The sequence below is a fragment of the Ptychodera flava genome, chromosome 11 (assembly GCF_041260155.1).
Source record: "Ptychodera flava strain L36383 chromosome 11, AS_Pfla_20210202, whole genome shotgun sequence".
Lineage (NCBI taxonomy): Eukaryota > Metazoa > Hemichordata > Enteropneusta > Ptychoderidae > Ptychodera > Ptychodera flava.
The window spans coordinates 43,937,845-43,955,360 of record NC_091938.1 but is presented as its reverse complement, the minus strand read 5'-3'; the positions used below and the strand labels follow the sequence as shown (position 1 = coordinate 43,955,360).

Below are 17,516 nucleotides of genomic sequence, written 5' to 3'. Positions count from 1 at the left end.
TAACTTGCCTCCTTAGCGAACCTGAAACGAGACCTGAACTTGAAAACAGCGCGAAAGGCTCAAAGCCCACACATCGACCGCCATCTTGGAAATCGCCCGACCTGTTTACGTCACATGGCACAGTAGACATCATTTCGCGACCAACAAGTTAATCCAAACTCATGTTTTTTTAAAACTTTGTGCGAAATAAAAAAAAAAGATGACAAGAATGCAAAAGAACGATTGTGGAATTAGCCAAAAAAAAACTTGTAAAATGACAGTGACCCCAACATCGCGAAACTAGGTCAAGTCAGCGTAGCGTAATATTATGTACACGTAACGTTGCAGCCAACGAACTCTACCGATATACCGTTTGCTTGCTCTGATACTTTCACCGTTTGTCTCAACAACAAGAACAGAAAAATAATTAAAATACAAGTTTACATTCGCAATGCTGCCATGGAGATTTCATGTAGACAAACCGTCATCAGGTATAGACGCCTTATAAACCTTTTTTGAGGGTCGCTATTTTGACCGATAGCTTTGACCACCAGCATTTTCACGGCGTCGACGTCACTGTAAATTCTCCCACGATAAACGGCCATTAACACGGCGCTCAACCAACATGATCAAAGTCACGGCCACACCGATGTGCTGCTCGTCCGGTATTTTTCAACACCTATGTACGTGTCAATTGATTAATGTAAACCCGTCAATCGACACGAAAAAGTCTATTCAGGACTAAAAACGATGTTGATAAGGCTAGTTTTGGCAGATGTCCCATGCCAATGAATACACTGAGCTGTCAAGTGGGGCTGTCAATCAAGGGTGTCGGGAAAAATCTGAAGCGTCACGGCATTGTAGCAAGCGTCACAGCAATCAAGGCAAGCGTCACGGAGACGTGATGCTTGAAGGGCCTAGGGAGAACACTGCATGTTCAATGTTTACAGAACAATCAGAAGTTTACGTGGAGGAATTAACCAACAAACACTATTCATGATGCCCGCCCTCTAGAGGCAGACCCTCCTATATGAAGTACCACATTTGATGCTTGTGGAAAGCTTGACCACACAATGGAGCATTTAAACTTTTAGAAAATGACAAACTGAATAAGAAGGTATTCAGAAAATGTCAAATACTGCGGTAAAATGCGCAAATATTCAATATAAACAGGTTAACTGACTGGTCAGCTATAAAAAACAATGAAAATGTTTATGATCAAAAGTTTTTGAGATGCGCACATTTTAACAAATACAGAAATTATTAACATTATAAATATAAGACCAAACTATTTTTTCAGGGATGGGACAGGTTGGAAATGAGGGGTGAGAGACAAAGGCATTCCTATTGCTGCATGTGGATGCAGCCACACCATTTCATTTACAGCATACTTATTCACTGTGTTGTGTTCAAGTTCCATATTGTACTGACTGTCATACAAGGATAACATGAGCAAATCAAATCAAATTAGAAAAGGATCAATGCTGTTGTGTGGATTTTGCTGAACATGGCTGATTTTAATATTTCGCCCTATATATTTGGTATCCAGCAAAGGCATATTTTGATATAAAGTCAAAATTAACACTACATTGCTGACAATATATGTTACCGTTTCTGCATGAACTTTTCTTTTTTAAATTATAGTATATTAGTACTTCAAACAGATTAACAGTTATCGTGATGTCAACCCATAATTTTACATCACAAAGACTGTAATTCTGCCAATTTTTTTTGTTTTCAGTCATTTTATAAATTTTGCACTGCACAAGATGATTGAACAAATTGCAATGTTTGAATTTGTAAACTCAAAGAATAAAAATCCTTGGTCACAGATTAAATTATTTTTTAAAAAGAAATTTACTCTTAAACACTTTTAGCATATATTCTTTACAGGGTCATGTATTTCAAGGAAAATATGCCTATTAAAAACAGTAATTTCTTCACTTTCAATTTTTTTCAATACTATGACAATTATCAGCCATGAGGTTATACAAACACAAGACCAGATAAGCGTTTTTCATCATTTCCACAGGACTCTTTGGAAAATCCATTAAAAACAGTTAAAAGTGACTTAAAATGATCACTTAGTATACATTTAATTTACAGATGCCAGGTTGCGTATTTCACATGCACTCAGGTCAGTAAGGAAGTGCATCATTACTATTTTGGACTGTGAATTCTTATTTCTGAATTATTTAACTTTTTCCCACATTGAACTATCTTTAGGCAGTTTATACAGTAGCTTAGAATTTTTTTGATTGATGTATTTAATCATCTTTTGGGTTCTTTGGGTCCATATCCCACCTCATGCCCCTACATCATCAACTATTTACCAACAACTCCATGCCAACAACCAATTACCTGACCTGGCCACACATTAGAGAAGGTACAGCGTCATTGACGGTATTTTTAAAATGTGCTATTATAATTTATGAGCGTCTGCTCTAACCACTAGATGTCTTTATTCTCATTTGTAATGCACCTGGTCATAGTCGTTGTAATATGATTGAACATGCCTTGGCCCCCTTGTCAAAGTTTCTCGCTTATTTACCGCCCCTACCAAGTACAAATTGCGTGTTCACAAAGACAAAGAACAGCACAAGAGATACAAAAAGGGAAAGTAAAATAAAATGAAATTTTTATGTGGTAAAATGCCCTGTCAAATCTGATCGATTACTTTAATTGTAATGTGGCAAGGGGCATACGTCTTTAGTAGCTGTAGCAAAATGCAACATGTACTCTCAGGTAGACATGAACATTTTGCACTTTTGAAGTTTCGTTTAGGGGGAGGGGGGAGGGGGTTAATATCTAAACGAAGGAATTTCGTTTCTTGAACTTCTGCGACAATCTGAGACGGTCCCTTAGCGACAAGCAATTTTTATTAGCCACATGCAACAAATCAATTTCACATACAAATTGCACAAACCCTATTTTCAATAAGGTTTGTACTTTATTATCCGCATGTTTGGCCAGGGCTGTTGTACATACACTTTAATTCCTCGACAGATAAACCGCTGAGCACATTTTCTGCCAATTTTATAGCTGCAGATAATAATGACCAGGAGCACAGTAAAACTCCAGGTCTTTTGTGAAAGTTGTATGTCCTTCAATTAAAAAAATGTGTATTAAACAAAAATTGGTCTCAACTTTTCATGAATGCTGGTAAATAAATTGACCCCTCTCTTTATAGACAGGGACAAATAAACTTCTGTTTATTTTTAACCTTTATTATCTTGGAACAAAACTTGCACAACATATCATGAAAAAATCATCAAAGTCTAATCATCGGCCATAATTGTTCATCTTTTTTATTTTTTTCCATGATTTAAAAACTGCTGTACATGACCATTATCTGGTGATCTGGATAAAATTACAGTGATTGCCTGACTATGCAAAGCATGGTCCATAAAGTATCAAAAAAAACTATTGGTATAAAAAAATTGCTTATGTTTTGAAAATTAATGAAATTCGCAAACTCAGTGAAAAATCAAAAGAGCAGTTTGTCAATACGACAAATCTACGATCAATCGACTCATCTGTAGTCTCACCTTTTATACTTCCATGCACAGACAAAAACCTTGCTGTAATTTGTTCGACCATGGCATGGTCTAGACCGTGGTTCGTCTGTCTTTGTTCTCTTCTTGGTGGTTTTCGTATTTCCTTTTTTTATAAATTAGAAGCTATTTAAAACCTAGTTTCTTTCTGAGAACAACCAATGAACTATTTGTAGTTGGCAATCGTAGCTGCCCGCCAGCCGCATCGCAAGTATCGTACCGTGCATTCGAAACACATTTGCCTTGTTTGGGTGTCTCGAAACTACCAAAACCGTACACGACCGGAGTATACAAACTGGGGATCCTGTAACTTTTTTGCGCATGCTCATTTAAGCTCTGGGCAAAGTCCAACGCCATCACTTCAGTCTGTCAGTTGCCTGCTGAGGAACTCTGCCGTCGATCATCTGTCCGCGATGTAAGACAGAGCAACGAATTATTTTGTTCAAAGGCTAGATATTTAAATGACTGAATATTTCGATAGTCTGACCAATCTAAGGGTTATTTTGATACGTTAAAAGTGACAGAACCAGCGTGATTAACGATGGTGCACGCTGTTTGGAATACGTTGTGCTGCTATGCAGGCCGGCGTGAACTCAAATTACATCCCGACGCGACGTATGTGGTCAAATGTTTTGCACCACAGGCGTTCTGTTTTGTGGGTAGTTTGTAAAAGTGTAGTTTCTGATACGTTCCGACATTCTCTTCCGTAGCCTTATCACCTACAGAAGAGAACGTCGGAACGTAGCAGAAACTACTCTTTTACAAACTACCCACAAAACAGAACGCCTGTGTTTCGTACAATGCTTGCAGCATTTATGCTGGAAAATTTGGATTGCGGAAAATAAAGTAGACTTATTTGTAAAAACGACTAGTTGTTAGAATAATAGGCTACATAAATAATCAGGTACATATTTTGGATCGATCACAATGAACACCCGCATGTCAAAATTCTTGGTCCTTCGGGAAAACAGTCGGTCTGGGATCCCAGGACTGACGTGACTTTCGAAGACGTCTAGGGTCAATGATCCCAACACGGCACCCGTCACGAGCTTTCGCCACGCGTGGCGAAGGCGTAGCAATTTTTTTTCGCCACATTGGACATTTATTCGCAATTTGCGACTGTGGCGAACGTTAGCGCGAACCCTGGTTACCAACTCTTACAACTGTGGATGTAAATTGACAATTTTGTGTGAAAAAAATGTTCCAACTTTTAGTTTGAAAGGATTTTGTTTTTTCCATTGTCATATTGTTGTTTGTCTGCAAAGGTCAAGTAACAGCTTCTATACAAATTCCTGGTTTGATGCTTTGAAATTTGGTTAGAATAGCTTTAAAACAGATGTACATATCAGATGCTTCAGGCTTCTTGCTTGTATGTGTTTGGAAATTCCCCATTTGTCTTTGACACTGCAATGCTTGTTTAACTTGGTGTCAGTTTGGGATATACCGTTATGATGTACCGTAGGTGTGGCAGCTTCATTAACAGTAGAAGCTTGAGGAATGCCAAAAGATGCCAGAACATACCCAGCCAATGGGTGAAAATATGTCATGTTTTGGCTCAATACCACTTTTTACTGACTAGGCTGATGGGGAAGTGATACTGTCTGGCAGGGAAAGGGTTAAATATTTCTTGAATGGACCAATTCAAACCGAAAGTGAGCACATAGTGTCCTTGACTGTATTTTTAATTGTAGGCTTATTTTGCTATATTTGGGCAAAAATCTTCATCTCCTTAATGGCTGGTCTGACAACTGTAATGCTTAGTAAGCAGGTCCCTAGGGATAACGTTATTTAGATTTGTTCAAAGTGTGATGAAATATGCAAAGTTGTAGTTTGCACTTCGATGGTACATAATGTAAATGCATCAAAATGTGTTCAAATGCTTTTTACATTATGAATATTACAAGCTAAGGCCCATAGAAACTCTCAAATATCGTATGTACGCTCACTCCAATTGTTAGCACATGGTGTTATTGATGTTTTACATGTATCCAACTGTAGGGAGGCCAACTGAAATTTTGAAATGTTCAATCTGCATTTTAATTAATGTAGTTTTTTAGATTTCAATGAGAGAAGCTAAACATTTTTTTAATTTTCGAAATTGGATGAACGGTTACAATTTTATAGCTTTTTAAAACATTCACTTTTACTCTTTCTGTAGAAAGACAATACATATAATAACAATGGGAACAATGGGACAAAAATGAAGGAGTTTTAGCTGAAATTTACAGTAAATTTGCTGTAACTTTGTTAATAAAACATCTTTTTGTACCAAATTTGGCATGGAGATAGATTTCAATGGCACACACAAATGTATCCTAAAATTACGCGATTACGATGGTGGCCATATTGGATTTATCCATGGCAACGGATGAACGACACTTAACGAGAAATGACAAAATGAAAATATTAAGCTCAAATGGCATAAGTGATATATCAAATTGAAGGTCTTTTTGAGCTGATGACACTTTTGAATAGCTCTACTGCATTAAAACTACCTACAAAAAGTATTTTATCCAAATAAAGGCTTTCAAAACATCACAACTGGGGCCATGTGGAGTTTTGACATTATTTGGTAAAGGCTTCTTCAATTTTATCAGTATCTGAACAATTTGAAACTTAGAATTTAATTTAAGGATTATTGGTTAAAACTATGTTCCAAAATTATTGATCATCTTTAAAATTCAGGAGTAAATTGAATGAGAAGTCGATGTTTGGAGGTGCTAAAAATTGCATACTTGTCATGGTAAAGTTATCAGCAACTAAGATGGTCTCATCATACCACCTGTCAGACATGCAAATTTCCTTTGTTACAAACATTTAAAAAAATCAATACCCTTTCTTTTGCCAACACAGATGCAACTTATTCCCTTAGTTTCCTTGAAAATATTGTGTATGGCTGTCAAAAATCTATGTCGACAAAATCACAAAATTGCTATCTCCTCTGCGCAAAAGGGATTGATCTTCTCATTATTCACAGTGAGAAATTAGAGAATTATGATTATCAAAACTATGGTCCCAGAAATTTGATATATGGACCGAGCTGTTCTGTGTACAGAAGAAATTTGCTCCAGTTCAATGGGTGATCTCCGTGTGTACGGATCATGGAGAATTGTGGGTAGCCTCACTTACTGTGAAGCGTGGTCAATATCTCCGTCAATAAATACGTGAGCTGTTCAAAATTTCTCATTTTTCTAGCAAAAATTCAAAAGAAATAATGATAAACTGCGTACTAGAGGACGTTTCACTGAGAGTTGGTCGGGTTAGGTCTCGGAAAAATCGCTCTCAATTTTTTGTCTTGGATTTGGTCACATACACTGCCCTATGTTGGTGAAGAACCTTATATCGCGAGAAAGAGCGAGATCTGGGCTTTCAAATGAGTATTCGATGTAAGGCAGTGATCGAAATAATCGGTGGCAATGGTGGCATTTGCCACCAAAAACTGTCAATCTGCCACCAAAATTTTTTTCTGGTGGTATTTTTCTGCCACTAAATTTTGGGTCATCATGTCATCGATCCAACGGCTTGAATGAAGGAACACTAGTCTGAAGGAACACGCGTTGTCTGACGGCGGAAAAACTCATTAGCGAAAAAAAACCCAAACTAATTGCGACATTTGAATGAAAACACAGCGTGAATCCAAACTTGTGATTGGCTAATCTCCATATCGATGACAGCAGCTTTTGTACACTTGACATGTTGTTGCCCTCTGTGATAGCCGCATATGCAGTCATACCGCACACGATAAAAGCATGTTGTGACATTTAAAAAAAAAAGCCAAACTGCAGCCTGCATGAATTAAATAACAATAAATACTTGCAATTCATTAGCCAGTACATGGCTCAAAAATTCCTATCGCCCGACGCCCGTGGTTAGTGAATTTTGCGTTCGGGCAAGTAAAATCAATATGCTTCCCGTCCGACGGGCAAGTGCACCAGCGGTTGAATTAACTAAGCTCTGGACAATTCAAGCTTGAAAATGTATTTCATTAGGTCTGTACACGCCTACAATCATGTAAGTCCTTCAACTCTCAAAAGTTTTTTCTGAAAACCCTTGAAAATCCGCCCGACATCGCAAAATAATCGTTCTTGCTGTTGTAAAACACAAAAAGTCGTAAAAATACAGTTTTGCGACATGTTCTCTCCGACGACACGGAGTGAACTCACTGTTTTGTATGTGTGCCGTAAAGTGGTACACTCTTGACAGCGGTTGCCATTCTCTTTGTGCAAGTGCAGCATGAGTCGTATGACAGTCTATCGGCTTCACGTGATAGTGTAATTGCACCCTGTGCTTGGTAAATGGATGTAAACTTATTCGAAGCCATGGATCTCGGCAATGCTTACTGTTCAACGTAAATCATCACCCAGAAGAAAAAGTACAAGTTTACATCGTAAACGGGCTCAGTCGACCAAGGAGGCCACATATTGCAGCTACGTAGTGCGTGAGAAGCAGACAGTTTCAAATTACGTGACCTTGGTTGTTAGGGATCGGCTCTCACTTACAGAAAACAAATCTGCACTGAAGAGTAACGAAAACGAAACTTGAATCTGCTCTCTTGACGAATACATTTATCAAAATGAAACTTTGAAAGACGGCTGTGCTCAGTGAGCAAACATGTAAACAGGTAAAAGGGTTGCAGATGTACATGTGCGTATGCATTGGCAGATAAACACTAGCAGAGCAGTTGTTTGTGATCTCAGCTTGATAATAAAGAGCAGCAGCCAGCTATGCACATTGTAAATCATACAATCTTATTACCCTTATGCAAAGATTTTAATTTGGATTAGGTTGTGGAAAAATTCCAAATTAAAGATGTTTTCTAGATGGCCAAATCTACAGAAAAACACTAAAGTATTCTCACATTTTTTCTGCGACATTTTAGATTTGGTAATAGTCCTTCATTTTAACAAGAATGCAGTTAATGTTTGAATCTGTTTTTTCCCTCTTTGAATTCACTTCATATGGCCAAACTCTTGCTTTCTGTTACAAATTACTGGTACAGTTATTAGAAATATAGGGCAAGTAATTTTTTCTGTCGGGCAAGTAAAAATGAAATTCACGTGTCCCACGGTTGGTAAGTTTGAAATTTTTTTTTTCGAGGCCTGCAGTATGGGTTGATTTTTTGTGACGTGTACTCACCATATTTTCAAGAATTTATAAATTAGAGTGAGTATGTGGCAATGACAAAATGTTGTATTATACCGATCACAAACTGCCACCAGATTTTTCATAATTGCCACCTGATTTTATATCCGGTGGCAAACTTTTGCCACAAGAAATAAAAAAGTATTTCTATCCCTGTAAGGGATGTTTTGATTGGCTCACCTTCAAAAATGCGTTTCAAAATCAGTGATGTAAATATTAGGTGCTGCCATGTTTCAGATCGCCGTTCCCAGTACCGTTTCTAGCTCAATTTTGCAGTTTATTCAAAAAGTAAGTAGTTCATATAAAGAAATAAAAAACATATGAGAGAATAGCTGCATTTTTAATTTTTAGCCTCATGTATTTTTTTCCACAATTTTCTTTCCCGTTATCAATGTTTTTCAATTTTGAACATGACTAAGTCACTGGTGATTGAGTGTCAATTCAGCACGTCCTGGGCGACCTGCTGGCCTCCCTACCAACTGCCTGTATAAACGTCCACCTTTTATAGTGAGAGACAGATATGGCAAAGCTTAGAGAGCTATATGTACATGTAGGAGGCAGTTTTCCATGCTGGTTGTTGTATATAATGGCGGTCTGTGAGAACCAGCCATATCGCCATAAAATATTTATTGTCAAAGAACCTCTGCACTCACTGTCTGATATTATACTATGTTAAAAATATACTGAAATGTTTTTCATCAATAGGAGAAACCAGGAAATGTAACAGATACCATTATATCAATGCAGTCAATAAGATGATTAGGGAATGGTTTTGACACCAAACACACACTCATACATACAAAGTGTAAGTGTTATGGATCAAAATGGTAGCATGTCACAAAAAGTATAGTGACATTTGATGGAATACTAAAAGCTTTATTTCATTCAAAATACTCAACTTATTTAAGTAGGCATTATACAGTCTGTAATATTAATTGGCATTAACGCTCATGATAATATTGAATTGTTTAAGTGTCAAAATTTATAGATTATAATTTTTAAGTGTACAAAAATAGCTCTTTGCCATTTTACCTACAGTGTTTAAAAGCTGGAACATAAGTATATCTTACACTACGTTAGCAATAGCATGGCTTAATTTGTATTATCTTTTATTCATACACAAGAATTAAATTTTAGTTTATATCTGTTAGAAGCTTAGTGATATATCATGCTAATGAATTATGCTAATAACCGTAATAAAAGACACGTGTAAAACTGCTGATGGATGGCTTTGAACAGCTCAATTTATATTATAAATATACTCCACAGGACACAAATGACAAACAGCCAGCAATATTGAAATGCTCCATTGATCTCTATCATGTCACAGCTTCGGACTATTGTGTTTTTCCTTCTATTTTGTGGTGTGGTTAGGGAAGCCAAATGCTTATACCGGTACATACCAATTGTGAGTAATTTCACTCAAGAAGGCGCATCATTGCAAACTGAAAGCATTTTTAAACTTAAGCTTGACATTTTTGAATGAATGTCATCATTAGTGGTACATGTACATAGGATGTCAATGACATTTTTATTCTGAATATTAGCTACCAGTAAATGTACTATTCATAAGCATGACATTTTCCATGGCACCTGTACCTATAGTTTTTTCACAATCAAGCTTTAAATTACTGCATATGTCTTAAATATTATATGCAATATTCTTTTAAAGCTTTTCATAAATTTTTGTCCACCTATGAAGCAAATTCTTATTTTTCTAAAAATTCCAAAAGAAACCTCAATAAATCTGTTTACATATATTTTCTTTTCCCCTTAACAGCTACATGGAGAGGTAGATGATTGCTCATGTCATGTAGACACAGTAGATCATTTCAATAATGAGAAGATACAATCGATTCTTCCTGATTTGTTAAAAAGAAATTACTTTCGGTATTTTAAGGTGAGTGTGTTTAATTTGCTTATGAATTTTTTGAATTTTTATGAAATACAGTGTAGTTGAATACCATGCATGTGAGAGCCTTCTGGTAAAGTTTGGTATATTTGGAGGCATCCACAAAGAATGAATTTTATCTGAAAGTCAACTTTAGTGAAATGTAGATGAAGTGTTTGGTAAACCTTTGGTATCCTCTATTGAAGTTATAACAACCAACTCACAAGTGAATTTTTGAAGAATCTTATTGTATTGCTGTCTGTTTTGTAACTGCATTTTACAAAGTCACAATACGTCCCACTTTACCCTGTAAGCTTTCCTGTCTACTCATATCATCAATGATTAAGTTAGGTATATTGAACAGTAAGTTTCTATGGGTATAGTATATGCCTAATAGAAATATTAACTGTCAACATGAAAAAAATCAAAAAGTGGAAAGCTGCAGTTGATCTACAATGAAAAATTTTGCACAGTTTATCTGTGCGTACAATGCATTTATGTGCCAGATGTTCAGTGAATTTGAATAGTGATCACTCAATTTGGTTACATTTGTTGCAGACGCAGCAGAGCTTGTAGAGAAATACATTGACAATTTGAAATTTCTAGCTTCAGTGTGCCAGAGACTCACAAGGTGGCCAAGGTCATCACTGTGTCAGTCTGTGTGTGTGTGTCAGTCTGTCCTTTCATTTGTCTGTACACCAAATTTTTGGAATTCTAATTCAAAAATTATTGCGCCATATGTAACCTGCTTTGATGTAAAGAGTGTTTAGATGAGCATCTAGAACTGAGTGGAATCTCAAAGATGAGGCTTGCAGAATTATGAAACGAAATGCTATAACCATGATTTTCATTAATTTCAAATATTTCCGATGGTGACAGACTTCTTTCTATGATAATTTGTATATATGTTGGTAGGGACAATGCATTCAATGTTTTTTCAAATTGGATAAAATTTGCTTATTTTAAAGGGGCCCAAACCTATGGGCTTGGCCTCAATTGGTTTCGCTGGGGTTTTTACGGGCCCAAGCCTATGGGCTGCGCCCCTATTGTTTTTACTGGAGTTCAATATTTAGGGGCCCAAGCCCAAGTTGACTTTGGCCTTTATTGTTTACACTGGAGTACAATATTCTTCTTCCTCTTCAAATTCTACTTTTTTGGGAATATTTTTGCTCACCTAGAACTCAAAACCTCTCAACATAAACTTCTCAAACTTGCAGAGCTAATAGGTTTGTGTAAGTACTAGTGCACATGACCCTTCAAATTTTGATAGGTCACATGACCTGGGGCCATATTGGATTTAAAAAAAACCTAAAAATGGCTTCTCCTGATAACCTAGGAGTCTGATCGATTTGATTTTTAGCTCATATTTGGTATGTATATAAATACCATAAAGAGCTTATATGGTGAGTCGGTGGCGTCTGTTGTCTGTATATATGTATGTATGTATGTCCCTCACACGCAAAAGCTCCCAAACCGCCACACCTACCATCACAGTATTTGGTGTACAGGTAGACCCAGGGGTTGAGATGTGACGTTGTTCAAATGAACATGTCAGTGTCAAAAATATGCAAATGAGTTAAGAAAAAGGGGAAATCCTGCAAATGTGGAGGAGTGGTGGCATGCCAGCGACTGAAACAGGTTACTCCACTCGCCTTGAGTCATTTCCTATCATTGTATATGAACTTATACATATTGGCAGACGTGCTGAAACCATGAAGGACTGTGTTGAAACATCCTCTGCTAAGCCTGTTCCTAAAATTGACGTACAGTACTTAAAGTTTCAGACCTAATTTACTTTTTATTGGTTTCATTGGGGTTTTTCTTCTTAGGGGCCCAAGCTGGGACCCTATTGTTATTGCTCAAGTTCTACTACTTCCTCTTCTTCCTCTTCTTCCTCTTTTTCTTCTTCTTCTGCCTATTCTTTGTCGACCAAGATCTCTTAAACAGCTGAAAGAAAACTCAAACTTGCAGGACTAATAGGTGTCAATTAGTACTCGTGCACCTGACCCTTGATCCAATATGGCGGCCATATTGGATTTTCCAAAAACCTAAAGATGGCTTCTCCAGAAGACCTAGGGGTCTAGTCGATTTGAAATTTTTTGTATAGCAAGCATGACCTGAAGTCTTTAGAATTTGCAAATAAAATCGCATGCGGTCACGTGACCTTAGCCACCATATTTGATTTTCTAAAATACTCATTTAATATTTAAAAATCTTCTTCTCCAGAACCAAAACACCGATTAAGCTCAAATTTTACACATATCATCTTAAGTGTGATCTCTTGCAAGTTTGCGAAAGGCTTTTGGATCAGTCGCGTGGTTTGGCCGCCATATTGGATTTTGCAAAAATCGTTATTTAATCTTTAAAAATCTTCTTCTCCACAACCAGAACACCGTTTAAGCTGAAATTTTACTCATGTCATCCTTAGAGTGGTCTCTTTCAAGTTTGCAAAAAGCATTTTGATCGGTCACGTGGTTTGGCTGCCATCTTGGACTTTGCAAAAATTGCAATTTAATCTTTAAAAATCTTCTTCTCCAGAACCAATACACTGGTTAAACTGAAATTTTACAAGTATAACCTTCAATCTGTTCTCTTTCAAGATTGCGAAAGGCGTTTGGATCAGTCACGTGGTTTGGCTGCCATATTTGATTTTGCGAAACTCGTAATTTGATCTTTAAAAATTAATATTCTCCTCCAGAACCAATACACAGATTGAACTAAAATTTTACACTCATAATCCCTAGTGGTAGTTCTATTTAATTTGCGAAAGGCGTTTGGGTCAGTCAGGAGGTTTGTTCACCACATTTGATATAGCAAAAATCGCAATTTAATCACTAAAAATCTTCTTCACAAAAACCAACACACAGATTCAACTGACATTTTACTCATATCTCTCTTGATGCGAGCACTTTCAAGTTTGCGAAAGGCATTTCGATGGGTTAAGTCGCTCCAATGTTCATAAGGCTGCAGTGTACAACCCCGTCAGTCGGAAGATCGATCATTGATGTATGTTATATTGTACACTTGAAAGTCAAAGACGGCACAACAGACTGCAATGCCCGCTGTCAAATTCCGCTAGCAGTCACTCAAACCCTAATCTCAGCCCCGTGTTTTACAGTGTTCATTCTAGGACGTAAAAACAAGGGGCCACTTTGGGCCCATACTCCTGTCCCAAGGGGGCCATTTTATAAAATCGGGGGCCGTCATGATCACACATGTAAAACCCTTGAATTTTCTGCTGAAAATACCATAGTCTATCAAGTCAAGAAAAGGAGAATAGATCGGGCCACCTGTAACCAACGAAGCCTACAGCTAAGTTGTGCTCCGTATACGCAACAGGCCCAACAATGGCAGCAGCAAACTAACCGTTTGGTTTGATTAAATTGTTTACGTAACTTATGTGATGAATTATTGATGTCGGACTTAAACAACTGCACAAATTACTACGGACTCTGATTTTGACTGGAAACGATCATGATCAAAGCTTAGCGCACCGGTAGGATTTCTCTGAGTGGCCCCCGATTTGCACTGGTCAACAATTATCACACTGATACAACACGAGAGTGTAACCCGTACGACCTACATGAAGTGATCGATACATCAACTTTTATACATAACTTGTATGTATTAGCAAATTTACGATCATTGGTTCTGATCTGGCTACTCTGGATAACGAGATATGTCCGACCTAAACTGTGTTGCTCTTCAAAACGATCATATGGCCGGCCAAGCATGAATGCTTTCCTTGCAGTGTTCAACGTTTCGCTGGTATGGACGATAGACGTTGCAAACGCTTCAATTTAAGGGACTACCCGATCATCCTGGGTTCATCAACTATGATATAGTACTGGCGTTAAAAATCTGAGCGGCGACTAGCTTTTCACGATAACGCGGCGGCCAGAGCCGTTGTTTACATTCATCGATCGTACCACATGCGCACGGCTCCAATACACCATTGCCCCTACATCAGTCCTTTTTACCCAGCTTCCTATGCACCACCATATATGCCGTAGTGGACAAAGGTCGAAGGGTAACTGAATCGTTTCACATAGCACACTATGACTGAGGTAATGACCTTCGGGGAGCTACGTAAATGTATGAACTAAGTGAACTCTGCGTGGTGATCGACCGACCCATTCATAAAATGTTGCGCCCTTGGTGGCGCATCAAAGGTAGAAATGAGGGCCATTCAAGATTTTTTTGCGCAAATTGCGCAATGGCGCGTCCTAGAATTAACTCTGGTTTTATACAACTTTGGCAACCAGCTTTTGTACGCCAGGCGACGTTGTCAAGTATACTGCCGCGGAAGTTCTTAGACGACGAGTGTGCCACTAGCTTTGAGGTGTGGCCGACTAGTGTGTTTGACTGAATAAGAGCGGGACAAGGTCCCGCCAGGGCACAATTACAGGGGTATACGCACAGCTGATATGTGAGTGTCAAGATCATTAACATGAAGCTATTTGGGTAATTTTATATATAGGTGTCTGAATGCAGCAGTATTTTTCTTTAAAACAGATAAGAGGGGCAGGGTAGACTGCACTGTATTGGCCGCTGTCAACTTGAGCGGGCTTAAATGAGCATGCGCGAAAAAGTTTCAAGATCCAATGTTTTTATACTCCGGTCATTGTACGCTTTGGGTAGTTTCGAGACATCCAAACAATGCAAATGCATAACGAATGCATGGTACGATGCCATGAAGGCCGACTTTGCACAATTTTTAAATATCGGATATTTACAATCTGGTATCGAAGTTTGACAAACCGACGATTTCGGGACTAGTATCGATACTAGACGATACTAGAATGAACTGCAGTTGTCCCATGGGAAGCCGGATCTGTGAAATCGACGATATTTACCCGATATTTTTCGGCAATTTTGGGACTCTAATATCGATACTAGACGATACTTGAATTAATTGCCTTGTGCCTCGGCACGCCGGATCTGTGAAATCTCCGATATTTGGGACTCTAATATTGATACTAGACGATACTAGAATGACTTGCCTTGTGTCTCAGCACGCCAGATCTGTGAAATCTCCGATATTTACCCGATATTTATCGGCGATTTCGGGACTCTAATATCGATACTAGACAATACTAGATTAAGTCAAGTCGCTCGTAAATATCTGATATACTGGTATGCATTGAAAGGGAGGTTGAACACACTCATGTTGTCACCAGTGATCGGCAAGATGAGTTACTTAAGAACTACTTCAATTTTCAATTAAAAAAGCTAAGTAAATTGTCAGAACAAAACAGCCACAGTGACACTACACAATTTACATGTTTGCCTTTTCCTAATTATGCTAGCAAGGTTGCATCAAGGCAAAGTGCAGATATCTTCAATGGAAATAATTGCCAAGAAATGGGCAGACTCAGGAAAATGGCCAGAAATAGACACTGTAAGCAACAAATTGTAAGTAGAGAAGATAGAGGCCTGCAGATTAAAAAGGAAATACATACAGGTAAAAGAAATTCATCAAACATGATGAGCATCAACTCGAAAACTTACAACAAATTGTACAAACAAAAACAGAGAAAAGATGCAACTTTTAGAGCTGAAGAAAGACAAAAAGACAAAGAGAGAAAGAAACATGCCAAGCAAAAAAGTATGGTGACAGCATTGACAACACTGTACAACACACGGATCAAATACAGCAAGAGGTATACCGGTATATGCCTAGGGGCAATGAAAGGCAGTTTGTACGAGTATCCACTCCAACTGTTAATATACTTGAACATGCCAGTTCAACATTGGAAGCTTGTAAAAAAATCATTTCAATTGGCAATTTCTCAGAGGCCTAGTTATGTTTGTTCAGCACGTCATCAAACATGGTTCAAAGCACCTGTTGTAAAAGCTTGTAATTTACCACAGAACAAAAATATACCAGAAATTTGTTTAACAGGTTTCAAATCGGTTGCTAACACTTATTGGGTATGTCTCACATGTTATAAAAGTATATGCTTGGGTCAGATACGTAAACTCTCTGTAAAACATTACATGGGTTTCCCTCATGTTCCGCCGGTATTGCATTTACATCAATAAGGGGAACGGTTAATTGCACTAAGAATACCATTTATGCATTTAAGAAATTTACCACGGGGTGGCCAGCAGTCTTTGACAGGCTCAGTGGTGAACATACCAACAGACATAAATCCAACAATAAATGCTTTACCCAGATTGCTGAATGACTCTGCAACCATACCAGTGCAGCTGAAACGAAAACTGGCATATCGTGGGAGTGTCTTAGATGAAAATGTAAGACCAAACAAGGTGATGGCTGAGTTAATGTGGCTTATGGAAAACTGTGAACTTTATAAGAATTCATGCGTGCAAATTAACAGTACATGGGTGGATGACATAAATGCTGACACATCTAATAACATGCATAAATTTGTCAACAAACCTGCTCCTGAAACAGCACAGGATCAAAAATCAGCAAATGCAAGTGACAGTGATTCTGATCATTTCAGTGAGGTTGATAGCTGTGCAGCTTCTGTTGGGAATTTAGACACATTACTTGATGATGCAGACTATATATACAAAGAATGCATTGACATTTGCTCCTGGTGAGGGTCAAAAACCCATTAGCATGTTTCAAGACAGTGATGCGGAGTATCCAGCTTCCCCTACATTGTTTTATGGGCAATGACGACCAGTAGAATCTTTAGCTGGCTACAATGGTCACTAAAGTGACATTTGTAAATGGGAATTGCGAAATGTAGATAGGCATGTTGCAAAATCAGTACCAAATATTTTCTTCAAGCTTAAGAAATTGAAGTTGAAACATGTGAATGATAAACGAACCGGCAAACTGGTTTACCCTTAGCATGACATGTATGATATCTGTCTTTACAAGTACATAAACATACAATCTTAAGACATGTCATGCTAAGGGTAAACCAGTTTGCCGGTTTGTTTATCCAATGCCACCCATGAGGCAAACAATG

The 17,516-nt window shown here is 37.8% G+C and overlaps 1 protein-coding gene across 2 annotated transcripts in view; it reads left to right on the top strand.

The window, feature by feature from the left end:
- Nucleotides 1-17,516, top strand: part of LOC139144580 (ERO1-like protein beta) — a 306,244-nt gene that overhangs the window by 8,198 nt on the left and 280,530 nt on the right. For both annotated transcript variants that reach the window (XM_070715304.1, XM_070715305.1), the window contains exon 2: nt 10,456-10,575. The gene's annotated coding sequence lies outside the window, so the exon portion shown is untranslated. The remainder of the gene's footprint in view (nt 1-10,455; nt 10,576-17,516) is intronic.